This window comes from Cryptomeria japonica, chromosome 1 (genome assembly GCF_030272615.1).
Source record: "Cryptomeria japonica chromosome 1, Sugi_1.0, whole genome shotgun sequence".
Classification (NCBI taxonomy): domain Eukaryota; kingdom Viridiplantae; phylum Streptophyta; class Pinopsida; order Cupressales; family Cupressaceae; genus Cryptomeria; species Cryptomeria japonica.
Genome location: NC_081405.1, coordinates 187,079,267 through 187,103,751, shown reverse-complemented (window position 1 = coordinate 187,103,751; position 24,485 = coordinate 187,079,267). Strand labels below are relative to the sequence as shown.

The following is a 24,485-nucleotide window of genomic DNA, read 5'->3' as shown; positions in this document are numbered from 1 at the left end:
AATAAGGCCAAGTGTATCACCATGGGGAGCGCCAGTTTTGTTTGTTAAGAAGAAGGATGGAACCTTGAGGCTATGCATTGACTATAGGATGTTGAACAAAGTCACCATAAAGAATAGGTATCCCTTACCTCGCATTTGTTAGAGTAAAGTAATTAATTAACTTTGCTCTCCTCTTAAGATTTCTCTTTATGCATACATTAGTCATTTAATAATTAATATTTAATTATTAAATGCTCACACCTTAGGGTAAGGTTTTCCTTTTGGTGTTGATCTCCTTTATAAGGATTGATCTCTTGTATTATTCACATTCTTGATTCATTTTTCCTCTGATAATACATCTTTTCTCTTTGTCAGAGCCAAAACCCTTGTATCTGTTCTCTCTCTTTCTCTGTGACAGGTTTCTTGCATGCAGGTTTCTTTTGGGTTCTGTGGATTTGTATTTCTCAAATCCTACATGGTATCAGAGCTGGATCTGCTACAGCTTGTTCAAACTTTTGAAAGATTTTGAGATCCAGGTTTTGGTTGCATCAGATCTGTGTTTGTCTTCTGTTTTTATTTTGGAATAGGGGGTATTTTTTTTCGGTACACTTTGAGCCCAAACGGACCTCACCGTTGAGCTCGTAGCGCCCAAAAACCCCTATTTCCATATAAAATTTGTCTGATTTGGACACAGTTGCACCAGGAGGCAAAAAAAATTTGGCCCCAAGGCCGTACGGCCCTAGGGCACGAAAATCGAGGCGAAAAATTCAAAAAAAAATCAAAAAAATATAAAAATCGACATTTTTTTGGTTTTCGGCAGGCGCAGCCAGTGTTAAGGCCAGCGCCGCCCCCGCCCAGCCCGGCGGCCACCGCAGCTGGTGGTAACCTCCGCGCCGCCGCCCAGCGCAGCCCGCAACCCGCCTGCCGCCAGCAGCCCGCGCGCCGCCACCAGCTCGGTCGCGCCCAGCCAACGTGCCGCCCCAGTGCCGCCCACGCGCCGCCGCCTCCTGCGCCCACCCCTGGTCGCCCAGAGGACCAGGGGCTGATTTTTTTTAGCCCTTCAGGGCTATAAGAGCCTATTTGGGCCCTTTAGGAGCAGTTTTACAAAATCGGGCATAACTTGGGCGTCCGATCTCCGTTTTTCGAAAACGAATAGGCGTTGGAAAGCTGGTTCCGAACCCGATCTAATTAATGTAGGACTTTTTTTCTGATTTTTTCGTTTTGTAGTGTTTTTTTCCAGTCAAAGTCAGAACAAGTTTTTTGCACTCCAGGAGCCATATCTTTTGCATACGGACTCCGTTTTTCGAAAGCGAATAGGCGTCGGAAAGGTGGTTCTGTTCTCTTTCCAGATCTACAGTCTATTTCATTAGAAAAATCTTTAGGTGCTCCAAATTTTGTCTCAACCCGTTATTGCTTTCTATCATTTTCTGGCTTTCAGTTTGTACTGGGGATTAGTTTTTTGCATTGTGGGGGGGTGTTTTCTCTTGCTTTCTGTTATTTATATCAGAAAACCAGAATTTACAAACACCAATACAAAAACAATCAAACCCCCTTCTGCATCTTCTGTCTAGTTCTGAAAGACCACTTAATAATAATTAAAAATTCAGAGCAGTTGAGGCACAGTTCACAGGATGGCAGATAGACCTATTGAATCTCTCACACCGCATAATTACCACACTTGGAAGGGTTGCATGATGACTCTTCTCCAGTCAAAAGGGTTATGGTCCTGTTTGGATGAGGTTAAGCCTCAGTTGACACGTCCTTTTGAGATTATGCAGCACAGGAACAATATGGATCAGGCTATGGGATTGATGGCTTTACACATTTCCGACAGTCTCCAGTTTCATCTTGAGGGTTGTATCACTCCTCGAGCCATTTGGACCAAGTTTGAGGGACTTTTTGGTACTATCAACGAGTTCAGAGCTTTGCAGCTTGAGGCAGAGTTAACTTCTTTGGTACCTGATTCGTTTCCTTCTATTGAGGACTTTCTGATGAAGTTCAAACAACAAAGATCAATCTTGCAGGGTTGTGGTAAGACTAAGACTGATACAGAGTGCATTTTCCTGATTCTCTCCAAGCTTCGGGGTCCATTTCAGATATTCTCTTCGACCTTCTATTCCACCATGGATGCCTTGGGTGCTCGACATGTCATGCCTTCTTTTGAGGTCTTTTGTGATCGTCTGACTCGTGAGCAAGCTAAGCTTAAGCAATTGGATTCACTTTCAGGTTCACATAACCAAGCATTGGTAGCCCAGTCCTCCAAAGGAAAACAGAAGCAGAAACCGAAGCCTAAGAAAGATTCAGAGGCTAGTGAGAATCCCTCCAAGCCACCACCTAAGTCTGATTCAAAACCACAATTCAATTCTAAACAGGGCAAATCTTCAAAGTCTGGTGAGTCTTCCTCCAAGACTAAGAAGAAATCAGGTGATCCTTGCAGTTTTTGTGGCAAGGAAGGACATCCTGTTTCCAGGTGTTGGAAACGTTTAGAGGCTTTGGAGGAAGCCATGCAGCAGCATAATATCAGTGCACCACAGCCTCCTTCACAGCCCACAGGGAAAGGTCATGCTCTTTCTGCACGAGCATTGTCCTCAGCGTCCACTTGGATTCTAGATTCTGGTGCCTCTCACCATATGACACACACACAGGATTTGGTCACCGCTCTTGCTCCTACAGGCACTAGACATATTGCAGTTGGTGACTCAGCACAACTTTCCATTCAGGGTTCTGGTACTGTTTCATTGGATGGTGGTTGTCTCCAGGATGTGCTTTTGGTTCTTGACATTTCGACAAACCTTCTATCCGTTTATCAGATTTGCCACTCTGGCTCTGGTAAGACAGTTGAGTTCTCTCCACATGATGTGGTTATTCGAGATCTTCATGATCCTGACTTGGTTGTGGCTACAGGGAGTGTGGATTCTGCATCTCACTTATATAGTTTTGATGGCTTTGAGAGTTCAGACACTATTGGTTCCTCTCTTATAGCACATGCAGATTCAGTGAGCAGGCTTTGGCATGAGCATTTTGGTCATGTCAATTACAGATATCTACAGCAGATGAGTACACAGGCACTTGTGATTGGGCTTCCACAGATTTCTTGTACAGATGGTGTATGTCATGGTTGTGTCCTTGGTAAACATCATCGAGATCCTTTTCCTAAGGGTCGAGCCTCTCGTGCTAGGGCAGCCCTAGAGTTGGTACACAGTGATCTTATGTCCTTTCCGACTCCTTCTTTTTCAGGGGCCCGTTATGTACTCACTTTTATTGATGACTTCTCCAGACGTACATGGGTGTACTTTCTTAAGTACAAGTCTGATGTCTTTGACTCTTTCAGGAAGTTTAAGACATTTGTGGAGAAGCAATCTGGACTTTCTATCAGGAGGATACGCACAGATAATGGGGGGGAGTATGTAAATCAGGCTTTCAGAGATTTTTGCACTGAGCATGGTTTACAGCATCAGTTTACAGTTCCTTATACCCCTCAACAGAATGGTGTTGCTGAGAGAAAGAACAGAACCTTATGGGAGATGGCAAATTGTATGATACAGTCTCGAGCTATGAGTTCTTCATTTTGGGCTGAGGCAGTCAATTGTGCCAATTATATTCAGAACCGGATGCCCCATAAGGCATTACGACATATGACTCCTAAGGAGGCTTGGACCCATGTCAAGCCTGATGTTTCTACATTCCGAGTTTTTGGTAGTGAGGCTTGGGCATTTATTCCTGATTCTCAGCGGATAGCCATGGAGAGGAAGAGCCGACCACTCATATTTGTTGGCTACTGTGAGGATGTTAAGGCATACAGGTTGTTTGATCCTAATTCCAGAGAGGTCTTGTTTCGGCGGGATGTCCAGTTTGATGAGTGCTATCCTCAGATGGATTCTCCATCACCAGCTTCTCCCTCATTGCCTACTCCTTCCTCTTCATCTCTTGAGGATTACTTATCTCTTGAGGATGATGTAGATCATGATCCACCATCTCCACCACCACCAGTTGCTCCATCTTTGCCGAAGTGGGCCCGTGATACTGTTGAAGCAGCTGGTTCTTTGGCAGGTGATCCTTTAGATACTCGTCGCACTCATGCTCAGACATCTGGTTCTAGTCTTTTGAGTCATACCCTTTCAGATGATCCTCAAAAGTTTTCAGAGGCGACAGGACACCCAGAGTGGGATAGGGCCATGGATGAGGAGTATTCTTCTTTGATGAAGAATCATACTTGGGATCTTTGTCCTCTTCCTAAGGGAAGAAAGTTGGTTCGGTGCAAGTGGGTGTATCGTACCAAGTATGCTGCAAATGGTTCTATTGATAAGTATAAGGCCCATCTTGTTGCGAAGGGGTTTTCTCAGGTAGAGGGTATTGACTACTCTGAGACCTTTGCTCCTGTCGCCAAGATGAATTCTATACGCCTGGTACTTTCACTTGCAGCTTCACAAGGATGGCCAGTGTTTCAGATGGATGTGAAGAGTGCCTTCTTGCATGGAGACCTACATGAGGAGATCTATATGGAGCAGCCTCAGGGTTTTGTGCAGGACACTTCTTTGGTTTGCAGACTTCGACGTTCATTGTATGGTCTCAAACAAGCCCGCAGGGCTTGGTATGAGAAGATGGACTCCTTCTTGCTTTCCTCACACTTCACACGCTGTCATTCCGATCACACAGTCTATATTCAGCGTCAGGAGGGTGATCTTTTGATTCTAGTGCTATATGTAGATGATCTCATCATTACAGGTAGCTCATCCTCCATGATTCAGAGTGTTCAGAGAGCTTTGATGGAGCAGTTTGAGATGACAGATCTTGGTCTCTTGCACTTCTTTCTGGGTCTACAGGTTATTCAGTCTTTGGATGGGATTTCCATTTTTCAGGAGAAGTATGCTCTTGATATGCTTCAACGATTTGGCATGCTTGATTGCAAGTCTGCCCCCACTCCATTTCAATCAGGTGTTGTTTTGTCTTCCACTTGCTCTACTCCTTCAGTAGACCCCACTTTATACAGGCAGTTGGTTGGCAGTCTGTTGTACCTGACACATTCTCGTCCTGATCTTTCCTTTGCGGTTGGCCTTGTCTCTCGGTTCTCCCATGATCCTTATGAGAGCCATTGGCAAGCAGCCAAATGTATTTTGAGATATATTCGGGGCACCACACATTATGGCATTCACTACTCTTCAGGATCCCCTCACATCATTGGCTTCACTGACTCTGATTGGGCTGGTGATGTCAATGATCGGAAGTCTACTTCTGGCTTCATTTTTTGCCTTGGTTCTGGTCCTATCACATGGTCTTGCAAGAAGCAATCTGCTATTGCATTATCATCTACAGAGGCTGAGTACCGTGCAGCAGTGTTAGCCAGTCAAGAGGTTTTATGGCTTCAGCAGTCGATGACAGAGTTTGGGTTTCCTCCAGATTGTCCCACTATTCTTTGGTGTGACAACCAGAGTGCCATTCACATTTCTCGCAACCCAGTGGAGCATCAGTGGACAAAGCATATTGAAATCCACATGCACTTCATCAGACAATTGATTCAGGATGGTTCTCTCATCTTGGAGTATATTCCTACAGAGGAGCAGGTTGCTGACATCTTCACTAAACCTTTGGCATCTCCGCGCTATCTTCAGTTGCGCTCAATGCTTGGGGTGAAGGAAGTTGTCCTTGGGGGGTCTCAGTGAGGCCTTCCTTCCTTCATGTTTTCTTTTCAGCATGATTCTTTATCTCTTTTTGGAGAGGAGTTTTTTCCCTACTGGGTTTTCTCCTTTACTCCACTTTATAGAGATTTTCTTGTATTTGGGTACCTCATCAGGCCTTGTTGCCGGGACCCTCTTTTGCATTGTAGTTCCTTTGCTTTCTTCTGCATTGTTTGTAGCTGCATTGTAGCTCATCTTAAGGGGGGGTGTTAGAGTAAAGTAATTAATTAACTTTGCTCTCCTCTTAAGATTTCTCTTTATGCATACATTAGTCATTTAATAATTAATATTTAATTATTAAATGCTCACACCTTAGGGTTAGGTTTTCCTTTTGGTGTTGATCTCCTTTATAAGGATTGATCTCTTGTATTATTCACATTCTTGATTCATTTTTCCTCTGATAATACATCTTTTCTCTTTGTCAGAGCCAAAACCCTTGTATCTGTTCTCTCTCTTTCTCTGTGACAGGTTTCTTGCATGCAGGTTTCTTTTGGGTTCTGTGGATTTGTATTTCTCAAATCCTACAGCATAGAGGATCTTTTTGACCAAATGAAAGGAGCAACTATTTTCTCAAAGATAGACCTTCGGTCAGGGTACCATCAACTCATAATTAAGGAGCTGAAAACAACTTTCAGGACTAGATATGGGCATTATGAATTCACAGTAGTTCCTTTTGGTGTAACCAACACCCCAGCTGCATTTATGAACCTAATGAATAGTGTACTCCATGACTACTTGGATAAATTTGTTTTGGTATTTCTGGATGACATATTGATTTACTCTAGGAATAAGGAGGAACATTTAGTGCACCTACAAATTGTTTTGCAAAGGTTGAGAGAACATAAGTTATATGGGAAATTGTCAAAATGTGCCTTCTTCGAGGAAAAGATTCACTACCTTGCGCATATAATATCAAAGGAAGGAATAGTTGTTGATCCAGATAAAATAAAGGCAATAGTAGAATGGCCAATCCCTAAAAACATTTCAGAGGTAAGAAGCTTTATGGGGCTAGTAGGTTACTATAGGAGGTTTGTGGAAGGATTCTCTAAGATAGAAAACCCCATCACCTCATTACAAAGGAAGGGTAAAAGGTTTGTGTGGATAGAACAAAGTGCTAAGGCATTCCAAATTTTGAAAGGGAAACTAACTTCAGCACCCATTCTAAAGGTACCAGATCCGAATGGACACTTCACAGTCATAATTGATGCTTCTATTGAAGGTTTAGGAGAAGTACTTGTCCAAGATGAAGGGGTAGTAGCTTACGAATCCAGAAAGCTAAAGACTCATGAAGTCAATTATGCACCTCACGACTTAGAGTTGGTAGCGATTGTGCATGCCCTACAAAAATGGAGGCACTTCTTACTATGGAAGCCCTTTGAGTTAAAGTCGGATAACCAAGGACTAAAGTACATCTTTACGCAACCCCACTCAAATGCTAGACAAAGAAGGTGGTTAGAGTTTCTAAGTGAATATGATTTTGAAATTGAATATATTAAGGGGAAGGAAAATAGGGTGGCAGATTCCTTAAGTAGGAGGAGACACTTGATGACTATAGCAACATTCAAAACTTCTTTCAAAAGGCAAGTAATGGATGAACAAGGACATGACCCATGGTATGAGCAAGTCAAATTGACTTTAGAATACGATCCAACCGATCCTAAGATTGAAGGGTATACATTAGATGAAGATGGGTTGCTCAGATACAATAACATAATCTATATTCCTAATTCAGGGAACTTAAGGGAAGTAGTCTTGGCGGAGGCTCACAATGCCCCTCATTTAGGGCACCCAAGAGTTAACAAACTTTATACAGATCTAAAGAAGTTATACTTTTGGCAAGGGATGAAGAATGACATTGTCAAGTATGTGGCTAAATGTTTGGAGTGTCAAAGGGTAAAGGAAGAACATAGACATCCAGCTGGATTGTTACAATTGCACGATGTACCTAAACACAAGTGGCAAGTCATTAGCATGGATTTTGTGCAAGGGTTACCCATGTCACCTTCTAGGCATGATGCAATAATGATGGTAATTGACAAACTCACTAAGGTGGCACACTTTATACCAGGGAATCTGACGGATGATGCACCTACCTTGGCTAGGCGCTTTGTTAAGGAAATAATTAGGTTGCATGGTATACTAGAGAAAATCATATCAGATAGAGATGCTAGATTCACTTCAAGGTTTTGGACCACTCTTCAATCAGCTCTAGGAACTCAACTAAATGTTAGCACCGCATACCATCCTGAAACTGACGATCAGACAGAAAGGACAAATCAGATTATGGAAGACCTACTTCGCATGTATTGCATGGACCAACAGAGGAAATGGGAAGAATACCTACCTCTAGTAGAATTTGCTTACAATAATACATATCAAACATCTTTGGGAATGTCACATTTCGAAGCATTGTATGGTAGACCATGTCGAACACCTTTGAGTTGGGATAGTCTTGAAGATAGAGTAATTGTTGGACTAGATATGTTGAAGGAGATGGAAAGGAAAACTAAGGAAATTAGGCAAAGATTGAAGGAAGCCTTAGATAGGCAAAAAAGTTATGCAGACAAAAACAAGACACCAAGGGAGTTTGAGGTGGGAGAGAAAGTCTTCCTAAGGGTTAGGCCACACAAGAGTTCCATAAGATTTGGGAAAAGGACTAAGCTTGCACCTCATTATGTTGGACCCTTTGAAATATTGGGAAGAATTAATCCAGTTGCATACCAGTTGGCCTTACCTCCCCAATTGAGCCGAATCCATGATGTCTTCCATGTATCTCTTCTTAAGAAGTATGTACCTGATGAGAAACACATTTTGAATTGGGACACTTTACAGGTCCTGAAAATGGGAGGAATAATGATAGAGCCATTCAAAATCTTGGAGAGGCACCAGTGCTAATTGCGCAACAAAGAGGCTGATCAGTGCAAAGTGCAATGGGACCAATATGATGAAAAGAATGCCACATGGGAAGATACTAAGGAGATGCAGCAGTTCCTTTTTTCTTTCAATCCTGAACTATAGACTCTTTTGGATGCATTCAATAGGTGCATCAGGACGATGCACAAATTAAGGGGGGGAGGATGTCACAACCCTCCTTTATCACTTTTGGATTTAAAATACAACTCTATTATATTTTTGGATAAGCTATTTAAATGATTGAATGAATATTATAAAAGGATAAAATAATAATACACACACACACACACACACACACACACATAGAAAATATACATTATTTTTATTTGTTTATTTTCCACATGCAATTATGGCACATGTTCTAGGAAGAATAAGAAGTTTCTAGAGGATTCTCCACCACCTTGCATGTAACTCCTCCACTAAGTCTAATCAATTTGCATGAAGTCCAAAATTGGGAAAGAATCTCTTTTTTAATTAAATTTTCCAGATAGTGGAATGGAGGGAATTCTCTTATAAAATTATATGCAAGTTTCAAAGAAGGGAGTTGGTTATGTTTTGAAAAAAAATTTCCCAAGTTTAGAAGTAGGATTCTCTTTGTTAGTCTCATTTTCGTTGCAGGAATTTTTAAGTTGTTGTTGAAGGTTTCTCTCAAAGTTGCAAGGAAGGATCAAACAATAGCTAGAGGATTCAACTTCGAGCTTCAGTAAACCAGGTTTTCTCCTTTTATCATATGAGGAATTTGTATTATCCAAATATATAGTTTTTAGATTCTATGGTTGAATATAGTATTCTGAAGAAATCATTTCTCAATTTCTAGATAGGGAGAAAAAAAAATCTATTTTTGTTTTCTTTAAGAAATACAGTGATATAGTTTCTTCTCTTTTTTTTTTACAAATGCAGATTTCTCTTGCATATCTTATTTAATCTAATTTAAAAGGTAGAAAATCAGATTTTTGCTCTTCTGTTTTGTCATAGATGATATTGAATATAAAAATAAATAAAATCTCTCTTTGAATATTAGTTAAATGAGTTGAATGAAATTTCTCTGTGAATATTAGCTAAATCTCTGTGAATATTAGTTAAATGAGTTGAATAAAATTTCTCTGTGAATATTAGCTGAATCTTTGCGAATATTAGTTAAATGAGTTGAATAAATTTCTCTATGAATATTAGCTGAATCTTTGTGAATATCAGTCGAACAAACTCTCTCCCTGTGAAATCTAAAAATAAATAATCTTCCTATAAATAACTCTCCATCCCCCTCTCTGGACATTGGTTGAGAAATAGAATATAATCCCTTTGTGTTAACTTGTATTTCTCAGTTTGAACACCTGCCTACTTCTCGATAATCTATGCATCACTGGAGCAAATTTACTTCTCTGGTTATTTTTATTTCTCTATTTTATTTCGTCCCTGGGATTAATATGATATTCTCTCTTACATTAATATCTTCTTATGTATTCATACCTATTTATGTATTCTCTTTATATTCAATTTAATATCCTGGAATGAACTATAAATATATATATATATATATATATATATATATATATATATATATATATATATATATATATATGCATTATGTATTAATAAAATTTATGCAGAGTGATTAATGTTTATATTGCATGATATAGTGCCTATGTGTAGCAGCTTGTAGGTGGAGGATGAAGTTAATACTCTGCAGGGAGTGGTACCGTAACGGTACCCCCCGCTAGGCTACGGTCACTGCTGCGGCAGTGACCGCAGGGTAGTGGAGGGGACCCGTGGGGTCCCACTCCCTTTAACCCTTATTAATGCCAATCAAACATAGTTCGAAGGCAATGTTAGCTTTTAAAAAGAAATTATTTTTTTCATATATGTTTAAAATTTAGTTTATTTTAATTCCTTCTTTTTTTGTATATATATAAATCTTAGTTAATAAAAATTTTAAACTTATGTAATTATTAGATTTATAACTAGTTTTAACAAATTTATATTAAATGATACTTAGATCTTCTTAAGATCCACTTAGCAATTAAATGATTTGAAGCTAAATTCTATGTTGGGATTAGTGGTTTTATAAGTGATATTCTCACATGTAACTTACCCTACCCTCACTTCATTCAAATGTCTTTACATTGATTTCAATTATTGGTGTTCCCATCTTCATGCAAATTACATGTTTAATTGTTATTATGCAAGTTACCTAACTGCCATTATTATGCAAGTTATATTCAAGTTTTGAATAAAAATAATAATTTTATTTATGGTTTTATTCCATGTCATTCATCAAGTAGTTATTTCAATTAATTGAGCTTTGCAATGACTAAATATACGCGTTTAATTCATAATTATTTTTCAAGCTTGATGTTTATCATAAGTTAGAAAATTAAATAAAGGAAGTTGGAAAACCAAAACCTAGTAGCATTCGGTATATACAGTGCCTCTGGGTCACGCTTACGGGTAATGTCGTCATGTTGAACTACTGCACTTAATGCCTAATAAAGCTACATCAACAACGTCTATGGCATCATCCCTATAAATCATCGAGGAGTAATAAGGGACACTTGGAAGTTAAATCCAAGGGGCGGGTAATCCCCCTTGGATTGATAATTTAATAAGATAATTCTAAAATGATCTTTCATTCACTGAGTTAAACTATAGTAAACCCCCATAGGGATGATGAGTGAAATGATTTTATAAAACTGATTTAATCTCGAAGAATTATTGTCAATTGGCAATTGGTCAAGGGTGACACTCAAGATAAGAATTAGGATCTAGTTGTTTTAGGCCACAAGCAATAGGCCATCTTGAGCCTTTGCTTAAGCGCTACCATCATGGGTAGCAACCGCAGAGAAATTTTTTGGGACATTGACCCTAGAAAGGGTTGCATACCCACTAATCAGTTTACATCAAACCATAGAGTAGAAAATAGAAATACATACTTTACACCTTGATCACATGCCGAAGCGGGTATGTAGGTAGTCCTGGGATGGAGTTGTCCCTCGTACTCAGGCATTTGTGGGTGGGGTCTAGGCTTGGTAAAAGAAAGATTGAGTAAGAATCCTATTTTTAAAGATAAGATAATTAAAATTGGAAAAAGGTAATTCAATGCATACTCGAAAGGAATCCCGTATGGATTCACTTGACTTCCCGAGGCTTTAAGCCTAATTCTGAGGCGGAATTCAAGCTTGTATTATGTTATTCAATTACTCCTAAGGACAGCGACCTCGGTGCACTTCTGTTAGAAGAGTGTAGTACTTAGTGAGTGGCTCAGGACCCAAATGGTCCCGATGAGTCTGTCTCTGGCTAGAGCACCTCCTATCCTGATTGGATAGATGCCTACCCCACATGGGTAGATGCCTATCCTGATTTGGATAGATGCCTACCCCGTATGGGTAGATGCCTATCCCGTATTGGATAGATGAAATCTTATGTCCCGTATGGACAAGTGGCTAACCCGCATGGTTAGATGCTCATCCCGGATGGATGAATGCCTAATCCAAATGGATGGATGCCCAGAGTATGTGATTGAATCAAACACAAATGATTAAATTTAACAAAAAAAAAGAAATGGTCAAATTTTGTTGGGTTAAATATGTTGGGTTATTACAACACCCTAGGCCTCCTAATCTGGCCCCAAATTGGCCCCTATAATGATCACCTTTGATGAGTGAGAAATATAGTCCTATGTTGCCATGTTATAAAAATTCAATTATATTTTTGACAAGCAAGTATAAAAGGAGGTCTACCCCTCTAATTCTAACCCTATCGAATTCAAGACCTAATCTAAAAGTTCAAGATCTTAATTACACTCTAGTGAATTCAAGTGAGCAATAAATCAATCTTCTATCAAGCATTAGAGAAGAAACAAAATCAAGATTCAATTATTGGAGATGACATTCATGTTCTATGTTTTATGAAGACATATACATGAAACCCTAATTCCTTTTTGGAGACAAACAAAACTTCATAAAAGGCATATCATTAGTGTTTTATTCATTCTCAGGCTTACCCTCAAAAGGAAATTATTTTACTGCAGTCTTTCATTTATTTATATTTTAAATCCAATTTCATGGTTAATTCCAAAACTAGGGTTTGACCTAAGGAAAACCCCTAGTCCCAAAATATTTCCCCTTTTCACTATGTGTAGGAATATGTACAGATCTACGTTTAGGAGGATCGATAGGATTCGTAGAGACGAACAAGTTGAGCTCTCGATGGCGAGAAATTCAAAGGACCGTGGAAAATTGATACTGCTTAGTCTTGATATATTAAGTCTAACTTCATGGAATAGATCTGAAACATCTTCTTCTACTCAGATCCAAGTCGGTGGCTCCATAAGACATCTATAGCTCACTATTTATATCAAATTGCTTCAATAATTCACCATCTTGCCCTAATCTTCAATAAATCAATTCAAGAAGGATGGAACCCTATTAAGGAGCCTAGAATCTGATCAAAATATTTATCTTTCAAGGTTAAATCTATTAGATTCCTCTCCTCCTTAAGGTAATTGGTTAATTAGAATATTTAGAGATTTTATTATCTTAATTTAACCCTAATTGGGTAATTTTACACCCAATACATTTTGGTGAACCCGACTTCTTGCACTTTAATTTCTAATTTATAGTCTCAGATCTAAATTTTTATGCATTTTAAAATTCAAATTTTCACTCATAGATCTCCTTTTCAATTGAATTACATAATTTTAGAGGTTAATTCACAAAAATCCTAAAGTATAATTCTAAAGTTCACTTGGGGGTTGCATAATTTTTCAAATCTATTTTCAGATATGATCTTTATGACATGTTATACTATGATTTAGAGGCATTTATCTTTCAAACTCACAATTGAAATTGCTTAATTAATTGGTTAATTAATCATTTTAATAAAAAATTACATTGTTTAAACACAATTTCAATTTTTGCATTCAAATTGTGAGATTTTGCCAAGATCAAGAGGCAATGGAAAGCACAAATAAGAGAGAACAAAATAGATGATAGAAATAAACTGTACTCTATCAAGATGAAAAATATGATCAACTGGATCATTAAGCATTACATACAATGAATATAAGTCTGCTTATATAGGCAAGGCTATATGGATATGTAAGCACACAAACATGACATGTGGCTTAATAAGAAACAAGGGTAGGTAGGAAATAGGTGTGGGTAGGCAGGAGAAATAATATAATAGTCCACATGAGGTTGTGGAGTGTAACAACAAGATCAACACCATAAAAGGTGGAAATTCTCCTACACACACTATCCCAATGTGGCACAAACACCCAAGTGTCTCATACCCAAACTACTATGAAATGCATTTCCTAAGTAAACTTAAGTAAGTGTAATAATATCCAAGATGAATAATTATTTACACCAACACCCTCCCTTAAGTGCAACTTAGGGGAATGCACTTAAGTCTACAATGCAACTAAGCAATGCAAGATGAGTCCTAGCTACTAGGCCATTTTAGGTACCCATGTACAAATGCAAATGCATAAAAACCAATGCAAGGAAATCTCTCACAAAGCGGGAAAAGAGAGAAAAACCCAATGGGAAAAAATCCTCCGCCAAAAGAGAGATGAAAACTAGATACAAAGAACTGTCATAGAAGTATGTGAAGGACAAAACCCCATGTGAGGAAAAAGTACCCCCCATATGAGAGAAGAAGAGAGACTAGGAAGCCCCCCCTCAATCTGGAATCTACACCAATGATAGAAGCTCGATGATGAATGAATAAAATGCTCCATGAACATCGAACCACATTCCTCCCCTTAGGAAGAAACAAAACCAAAGGTGAATCCAAAAAGTCTCCCCAACCATGAAGGGAAGATGAAGAAAAAAAACTCATGATGAAAGGAATCTCTGAAAACTGCTCAAGTGTCGCCATGTCGATGCTGAAAGATACCCCCTCCAAAGGTGGTAAACTATGCCACACTACTGAAAAAGGCACTCCAAGATCTAGTGGAGATGGATGTAGAACATGTCCCAAAGACTCACATGTCTCCTCAAAAAATAAAGAGACCTCCTCCAACTGTTGTACATAAGTATCCACAATCATGTCAACCTCGAAAGAATGATCATGTAGAGAATGAACAAGAGGGTCAGAGTGTTCCCTCGCAACAATCGAAGAAGGATCACCTTCATCAAAGAAAATATGAATGTCATCAATGATGTCTCCCAAATCTGCAATGTAGGATTCCACAAACAAACCTGCAATGTCTGTCAAGTAATCATCCCATGAATCTAAAGCTGGAAGACAATGAATATCCTGCTGCACTGAATCACATGAAGGCAAAACTGTCGCACTATTTGCATCATCAGGTGCAATAGGTGATGTGATATCAATATGAGGAGATGAAATACAAGGCTCAAGAATGGGGTCATATGTGAGAATCCCCATGTTCAAGTGCCCAAAGTTCTCCTCAAAATCTGAACCATCACAAGAAGTGTGATCATCATGTGTAGAATCATCAAATGTGAAATCATCATCATCAACAAAATCTGAAAAGGAGTATAACTGAGATGCATGATCAACCACTCCAGTCGCAATGATAGCTCTAGTCTCCAAGTCTCTAATGAAAACTGACTCAGGTGTGAACTCCACAACTCTCTTAGTTGTGCCATGTGTGATTTGATAGATAGAAAGGAGATTGTTCATCAAGTGGGGTACACACAACACTTCATTGAAGGAGTTATCCCCAATGTCAATAGATCCTTTCCCAATCACATCCATGTATGTATGATTGCCCATCAAAATCTTCGACATGGGACAAGGCTCAAATGTAGAGAACATAGACTGTGAAGATGCCATATGATGAGAAGCCCCTGAATCTAGAAGCCATCTCTCTGAATCATGACTGGTAGTAACACAAAGAGCTTTTCATTTTCTTGTCCCAAAAGAGTGAGTCTTCCCACTTTTAGAAGCCATGAATGCTTGCCCTTTTCCTTTTGAATGTGAGGAAGTGGAAGTTGATGAATCATCCTTCTTGTAGGCATTAGGCAAATCAATGTTATGCTTTTTGATGATATGTGTGAACTCATCAATCTTCTTAAAATGGCAACGACGATCCTCATGACCAAACTTTTTACAATAGGCACAAGTAGGTCTCTCCCTCTTTGGTGAATTATCCCTCTTGGAAGAGGTTGTATCTTCTTGTTGTCGAGAGGATGATGCTTTGTCCTTAGGCTTTGATTGCCATTTCTTTTTGTTTGAGTTATCCTTTCCTTGATTTCCTTTGTTCCCTTGATTTTCCACTAATGCTTGAGACTTAGAAGCCTTAAGAATGCCCATGCTTATCAACTTAGTTTTTTCCATCATCAACATTTCATTGAAAGTATCAAATGTAGGCATTGTGTAGCTTGAACCCATTGTCATCCTATGGGTTTGGAAACTAGAAACAAATGCTGCATATTCTTGTGGAAGCTTGCCTATCAAATTGAAGATCAATTGAGTATCCTTCTTATCAATGCCACAATCTTTGAGTTGTGCCCTCAACTCATTTGCCTTAGTGACATAATCTTGTATAGTATCAAAGTTCTTGGGATCTAACATAGTGACATCACTATAAATCTGATATCCCCTAATCTCATCAACTTGACCATACAAGTCTTAAAACTTTTTCCAAGCATCCTTGATTAGAGTACATTTCTCAATATGAAAAATGAGATCCTTTGATACATACTTTCTTAAGGTACCAATTGCCATGATATTTTTAGTGAGCCAATCCAAGTGACCAACTAGATCAACCTTAGGATTAGCGGGAGCAATAATAGTTTCATCAATGTAATGAGTTAGTCCTTTTTCCATAAGTTTACTCCATGCATCAATTTTCCAAGTAGAATAATTATGAGGAGTTAAGAGAGGAAACTTAGAAGAACCCATAGCAGCAAAAAGGAAGGAACACAAGAGCACAAAAGCACAAGATACACCCCCCCAAATTAACTCAACCAAAGTACCACCCCCAAAAATGATGATTTTGGCACTTTATATGTAGTGCATGCACAATATGCCACTTGCAAACAATGGCAGAGTGGACTTCTGATTTCAATTTACAACTTCTCAAAATGAGATCTAAGAGACTTCAACAAATACTGGTAGTGATCTAAACTAAGATCCAAGCAAAATGCACATACCAAATATGCCAAAAATGGCCAAATATTGAAAGTACTATTTCTACTTAAAATCACTACAAACAAATGGTAGATTATGAAAGTAGATGAAAAAATATGCACTTTCAAAAAAAACAGCACCTGAAAAGGAGTCCATATGAGCCCAAACGAAGCCTCCAAAGCTATAAAAATTAGGATTTCACGATTTCTAAAAAACTTGTATCTGAAAATTAGAAATATTCTACACCACTGTATAGATCCCAAAATTCTACCCCAAAACAAAAAAAAATTCTCGAAAAAACGAGTCCGGATGAGTGAGATATCGCTATTTGAAAAGTGCCTGCAAAATTATAATTTCTGGAAACTTTACGCCGTAGCGTCAAACTTCAAATGCCTCTAGATTTGGCCTCTGAAGTCCAATTTGGATGAAACAAAAGAAAAAAATAACTTTCTTGGACCTCCTCAATCCAATGATGACCTCATATTTGACCCATCATGCTTCAATAAAAACCTGCAATAGAAAGATCCAAAATGCAAACCCCAAATAACATCAAATTTCTCTCAATTAGCAAACCAATGACACTCTAATGGCTCTGATACCATATGATATTTTGCCAAGATCAAGAGGCAATGGAAAGCACAAATAAGAGAGAACAAAATAGATGATAGAAATAAATTGTATTCTATCAAGATGAAAAATATGATCAACTGGATCATTAAGCATTACATACAATGAATATGAGTCTTCTTATATAGGCAAGGCTATATGGATATGTGAGCACACAAACATGACATGTGGCTCAATAAGAAACAAGGGTACGTAGGAAATAGGTGTGGGTAGGTAGGAGAAATAATATAATAGTCCACATGAGGTGGATCACCCACTGAATGTGGAGTGTAACAACAAGATCAACACCATAAAAGGTGAAAATTCTCCTACACACACTATCCCAATGTGGCACAAACACCCAAGCGTCTCATACCCAAATTAATATGAAATGCATTTCCTAAGTAAACTTAAGTAAGTGTAATAATATCCAAGATGAATAATTATTTACACCAACACAAATTTCCCTCCTTTGTGCATGAGTTTTGTTACCATTAGTCCTACTTACAATACTCCCATGAGAAGAAGTTGTAGAATTAAGGCTTCCCAAAGTTTTAATACTAAGGATATGGATCCTAATTTGGATAATTTATTTCATGAGGATGTTATTACTTCCTCCAACCCAACAAATGATGTCATTTATCCCCATTCTCTTCATAACTCTCATGATGAGGATGAATCATTAACTAGGATTATTGTTAACCAATTAAAGGAGATCGACAATAAATTTCAAAAATTACAAAAATGGATGAGACAACAATACTTAGAAAGAGAGGCAACCCCATTGACTGAAGGATTAAAAAGAAAGGTGCAAAGTGATAAAATTGGTGTTGATTTGTTGCGTGGCCTTGCTCATAATTTTGACACTAATATCATGCCTATTAGAACTTGTGTCAAAGTCCTTGATTACTCTCAACCCACTAGTCAAGTCAATCATTCCATTCCTATGCCTGCATCCTTGCTTAGTGTACCTATATTTACATCTTTTATCATAACTACTCCCACACAAAATTTTAATCCTACATGTGTTAGTCATGGGGGAAATCTTGTTAATCAATATTCTTAAACACCTCCTTCTGTGAGTCTTCCATTTGTATCCCAATCATCTTCCATACCTACATATCATAGTTTTTGACCCCCTTACTCTCAACGTCCATCCTACATAAAATAATATTAATCCTCCATCACAATCGAATATGTTTAATTTCAATCTAATCACCAAAGAAACCTTCAATAACCTAGCCCAAACTGTTATCCCTACAATAGCAATCGGCTCCAATCACTTAATACAAGTTTAATGTGCCCACATATGATGAAACGAGCCAATAATCCGATGACATTGTCTGTGATGTCCCTCCTAAACATATGGAAGTCCCTCAATTGGATTTGTACAGTAGAAAAGGTGATCCATTGACTCGTGTGAAAACATATCAAACTTTGTGTAGTGATTTTTCTCATGACCAAAGACTTATGGCTAAATTGTTTACTTGTATCTTTTAGGGATAAAGCTTTACAATGGTATTGTTATTTGCCTCCTTATTCTATTATATCTTTTCAAGAATTTTTTAATATTTTCATTCATCAATTTTATAATAATATTGGTCCTAAGATTACTTTTACTGATTTGATTGATTGTGAGCAAGGAGTTAAAGAGAAAGAAACTGCTTGTATTGGTAGATATAAACATTTGTATTCTCAAATTTCTTATCTTATGCCTGATCATGATGTTCAAATAATTTTTATTGCTAATTTACATAAAGACATTAGGGATAAGCTTCTATCTTTTGAGTTTATTCCCTTTACACAATTGTGTTTAGTGCTTCATAATTACCAGCTTCAAGTGAGTCAATTTGAATCATTTCCTTGACTGGATCTAGTTCATAAGAATGAGAATGCTCAACAATATTTTTTGAAGTTTAAACTGAACAACGGATACATAAAGATAAATGGCAACATAAATACTCAAGTGGCAGCCATGACATTAGGTGTGGCCCCTTTATCCAAATACTTTAGAAAATAATTTAATCCTCTTTTTGAGTCCTTACATAGTATAATGTCAAGGTTGGTAAATACAAATGTTTTTAAAATTCATGACATCATGCCAATTGATACCTCCAAACCTTTTCCATCTTATAATTATCCCAAAGCCTTTTGCCAATATCACCATCAACCTAGATATGATACTAACAAGAGTTATACTTTAAGGAGTAAGATTCAAGATTTAATTGATAATAATACCATATCATGGGGGTAGTCCTAAGGACCTAAAAGATTGAAGATTTTATTATTATCCATTTGGGAGATATAATTTGTGAATATTTTATAGTTAGAGATGTAATGTGAGTAGTAGATGGGTGTATTATTAGTCAAAACTCAAACTGGTTATTTTTGGCATTTAAATATGGTCATATATTAAGTTTAATCTCAAGGTCATGTGTGTTGCACCTATTAGGAGTTTATCCTTTTGAAGAACATGATGCATAGAATATAAAGAAGATAACATCAAAAGGTTGGAAGAAATAAAGAAAAGAGGACATCTATCGGCTTGATCTGACTTCTCACTCAAGGGTGAATTGAATTAGAAGAACCCTTTCTATTTGTGTCCCTTAAAAAGGGGGGACCTTGAATTTGCATGTGGGTGCACATGATGTATCTACATTGGTTGGGGTTCTTTTGTACAATAATAGAGGGATCATTTTTATAGTGCTAGAGGAGGTATATTGACACACTCAAATGAGATGTGGACTATGAGAGCAGAGTTCTTCTCTCATATACAAAATTGAGGAGGAATTTTCACAAACTCGAAGGGGATTTAGAAATTCAAAGAAAATTTGTTTTCTTATTTTGTATAAAGGATGGGAAACTTCATGTTTCCTCATATTGTGCATAATTTTGTATGTTCTACAATCAGGGGATCTATTTATCTAGAGTCAATATGGTGTTTCTTAGGTGAGTAAAGATGATTGATAAAGGTTCTTCATCAAATTATCTTGGAAGGGTTGCGTTCAAATATTGTAATGTTCTACCCTTATATGGATTGATGTCATAATGGGGGAACACTAAAATATTACATAAATATTTAATAATTTAGAATAATAAATAATAAATAAATACATGTTAGTTTAATATGTTATTTGTTAGGTTAGTTGGGAAGTTATATTTAAGTTGTTATCCAAGGACATTAAAGCTTTATATATGAATTAGGTGTAATGTGAAAATGAATTATACAGAATATCAAATTTAGTTTTTTTAATTTTTATTGTACATTCATGGCATAAAAAATATCTGTAGATAGCTAAAATTGTCATGTTTAATTAAATAAATATTTTTATTTATTTAATAAATATTTTTATTTATTTAATTATTTTATCATAAGTCTTCTATTAATTAAATAAATATTTATTTATTTAATTAATTTAATAATCCTCTTCTAAACCTTTCCTCATTTAAATAAATACTTTTATTTATTTAAATTGTCCTTTTCCTAAATTAAATAAATATTTTATTTATTTAATCAATCCCACTTCTTCTATTAATTAAATAAATCTTTATTTATTTAATTAATTCATTAGCCTTTTCTACATATGACACATTCCATTCATCTCTTAAATCTTCTCTTACCTTACCCCTTTATCATTTAATTATTTTCTCTATCTACCCTTTAAATCTTAGCCGACCCTTTATCTTTACACCTCTCAATCTTATCCCTTCATTTCTTAAAGTGTCTTCTATATAAGAGGATACTCTCCTTCATTATCAACCCTAATAAGAACTCTAATGATCTAATCAATGTGTCTAATTAATCTTATGCAATCAAGACTGTTTGCAACGATGCTATCAACGACATTTCCATTCTTTATTGAGCTCTTGTGCAGACATAAAATCTGAGAGCAAATATATATCAAGCAAGATCAATCAAGATAGGAAGAGATGGATATTGAAACCCTACTAGACATGTGAATGGTATATTTGATTTGTTTTTGTTGATTTACAAGGTATTAGGTATCTTCATTAGTGTATGGTGGATTGATTTCATTGTTAGGCTAGGGTTTGTGGTTTTTGATAAAGATAAATGGGTTTTACATGGACCCGAAACCAAAAGTTTTACAACAATCGGCCATCAGCCAAACAAACATGAACCAATATCAAAACAGGGGAGCACCCCAGAGAAGTCATGAAAACAAAAGAGACGCAGACAAACAAGACAAAACAAAATAAAAACTCTCATTTAAGAGAGAGCACCAGATCCTTGTTCTTCTGGATGGAAATCTTGTTGATTTCCTCCAGTTCCTCCATAATAAATTTGGAGGTACCCTTTTTGTTGCTCCTGCTTCTGGTTCCTTAACTAGGAACAGTGGTTTTTTTGTCTTCCCCTCCAAGGTCTTTCACTGGTTCACTGTGGTAGGATCTGTAATCAACAACCATGGCATTGATCTTTTCAAGACCCTCTATACTGTTGTTCATGGCTTCTTTCCTTATGTCAACTAGGTTCTTGAGATTTTTCTTAATATCCACCATAGAATGCTCCACCTTTTCAATCCTTTGCTCGTGATTGAATTTATCACCTTGGCATCCTAGGAAAGCTTTTGGGTCATAATCATGAGTTTCTCAGTTTTTTCGGGCTCAGGGGAAGCAATGAAGATATCAATAATCTCTTTAAACCTCAGGGGAAGCAATGAAGATATCAATAATCTCTTTAAACCCCACTTTGAGGGTATCAATTTTGCACTCCACCCACTTCCAGCAGCTCTCCTGGCTTCTGGTAGCTTCCATAACCAGATTCATCAGGTTACTAGATTTAATTCCCTGATCCGAAATCTGCGGACCATGGTCCTTAGCCGCCAACTTTTTCTTTTTAGAGAGGGGCTCGGCCATAGAGATTAGTTTGCTAGTAGTTTTGTATTTACTATCCACCCATTTGGGAGGATTCTTGCTGCTAAACATCCCAGGGGTGACCATCATCTCCCCTTCATCTACAGGTTTATATTCAGGGTCATCAAGAGGAACCCCACTTTCTTCCAAATCCATTTCTGAGTCAGAGACATCTTGGATATTAGTCTGTTGGCCAGTCTCAGATAGAGGGGGCACAACTTCAAGAGATTTATCATACTCCATGATGAGAACAATAAGTCTGGTGCAGAGACACCTAAGCACACAAGCATACCAGGAGGTCAAAAGTCGTAATATGAACACTTATTATATTTGAGTCATTCATAATATATTAAGGTTATCGGAGTCTATTGAATCATAATATGTAAGCATAAATGAGCCATTTTGTCCAAATATATCATATTTGGTCCATCTTGAAGTGTTAAAAGTGTCCATGTAAGGGTTAGAGTCATTTATGTTAAAAATGCAAAAATTGTAAAAATTTCAAAGTTGCAAAATTGCCAAAAAGTGCAACAAAAGTGTAAAAAACTGAAATCCGTTGGTTATGAGGTGGTTAGAGTAGTTAGAAAGGAGTTGGAAATGATTTATAAAACCTTTTTTGGTCGAAATAAAGAGGGTAGATCAGTTTGGAGGGGATTTCACAAAGATTAGCCATCAAACCCTCAAATTGTCATGAGGTTTTAAGGAATCTGTAACTGTCATAGATCCATGGAGGATCACATTTGATGTAATTTTTATATGTAGATGTTATTTAATGATATATTGATGAAATGTCTTTCAGATGAATCCTCTCTTGTGCATTTTAATGGAGTATTTGGCAAGATATGTTTGTTTTTACAATAATTGTCAAAACCCTGCCAAGGGTTACCCAGTTTTGGGAAAATGATCATAACATTTGATTTAACCATTGGATCTGGCTGAATTTTGGAGAGAACTTGTTTAACTCAGTAATCTAAATTCTAACAGAAGAGATTTTCTTTATGAGAAATATGTAAAATGTTATTATTGACTGATTGAGAACCAGGTTCTTTGGATTCTCCAAATGTTTTTCCAGCCTATTTTCAAGAGATGAGGCCAGATAGAAAGGAACATAAATGATTTTACCATGCCTAAAGTGATTTAAAATGGTAAAATGATAGGAAAATATGTTGGCATATCTACCATCAAGCGTAATATACCTCATGATGAACTCGGCTATGTCATCTCAGGGAGCCATAAGATCTTTCCTGTTGTAGCCTCCATCAGTCATCTTGGTAATTCTAGAGCGCCCCTTGTTTTTGTCAAAGAAAATCTTCAAGTCCTTGGCTTCTTCAATGGCAGAGACTTTGGTGTTATACTTTGGATTGAGAGATTTGAGTACCTTTTTTACTATAACATCATCTTTGACTTCTTCTCTGAGTCCTCTTATAGCACTCACATTTTCATCCACTCTTTGCAGATAGTTTGTTATTTTCTCTGCATCCTTTATTTTTTAGGTTTTCAAATTGAGCTCTCAAATTTTGTAGTTTATCTTCTTTCATTTTGGTATCTGTTATCACAAAAGCTTTCACCCTTGTTGAGCTATCAACTCAGTAACCTTGTGAAACATAGAAACAACCGCGAAGTGTGGGACCTTGCGCAAGGAGGGTTGAATCTTTAGACAAGGTTGGCTTCCTTCTCAATCTAGGTGCAAGTGTTGAACCAACTCAACACTTTAAAACTAATTCCTAAGCCTATCTTAACAACTTGCAGAGGTAAAGGGAAGAGAGAATGCTTGAAATAGAAGGAGGTGATGCACCAAGAAGAGATTGTTCCTCTCCCCACCGAGATGACTCCAATGCATGTATGGAGGTTAAAATTCGCTAAGTGTCAAGAGGGCAAAAGGATTCCCACAAGTCACACTCAGAAAAAAAGTTAACACAAAATATATGGAGAGAAAAGCCACAAGACATACACCTATGATGAAGCTAACAAAACATACACAACAAGCATATGTTGAAAGAAGAAATGAATGGTGATTTTCAACTAATTATAAGGCCAATGGCCAAACTTAAAGTTGTATAAATGCAAGATAAATACAAGAGAAGTGGGAGAGCATGGGATATCTCAAGCCAGTAGGGAGAGAACCCTTTACAATGATACTTAACATCCTTTATATAGAAAAAATGGCTACAAGGGTGATCATGACCCCTGCATGTCAGTCTGGAACTGCAAGGAAGTGCATGCACTTGACTTGTACATGTAAGTAACCTATCCATACCCACAAAGGTCAATCCTGAGAAGGTGGATTGACTAACAATACAAAGTCTGACATGACATAAGTCACCATGCATGGCCCTATAC

The 24,485-nt window shown here is 37.3% G+C and overlaps 1 pseudogene; it reads right to left on the bottom strand.

The window, feature by feature from the left end:
* LOC131066138 (alpha pinene synthase, chloroplastic-like) overlaps window positions 1-22,388 on the bottom strand; it is a 46,829-nt pseudogene extending 24,441 nt beyond the window's left edge.
* Window positions 22,389-24,485: the final 2,097 nt, after the last annotated feature.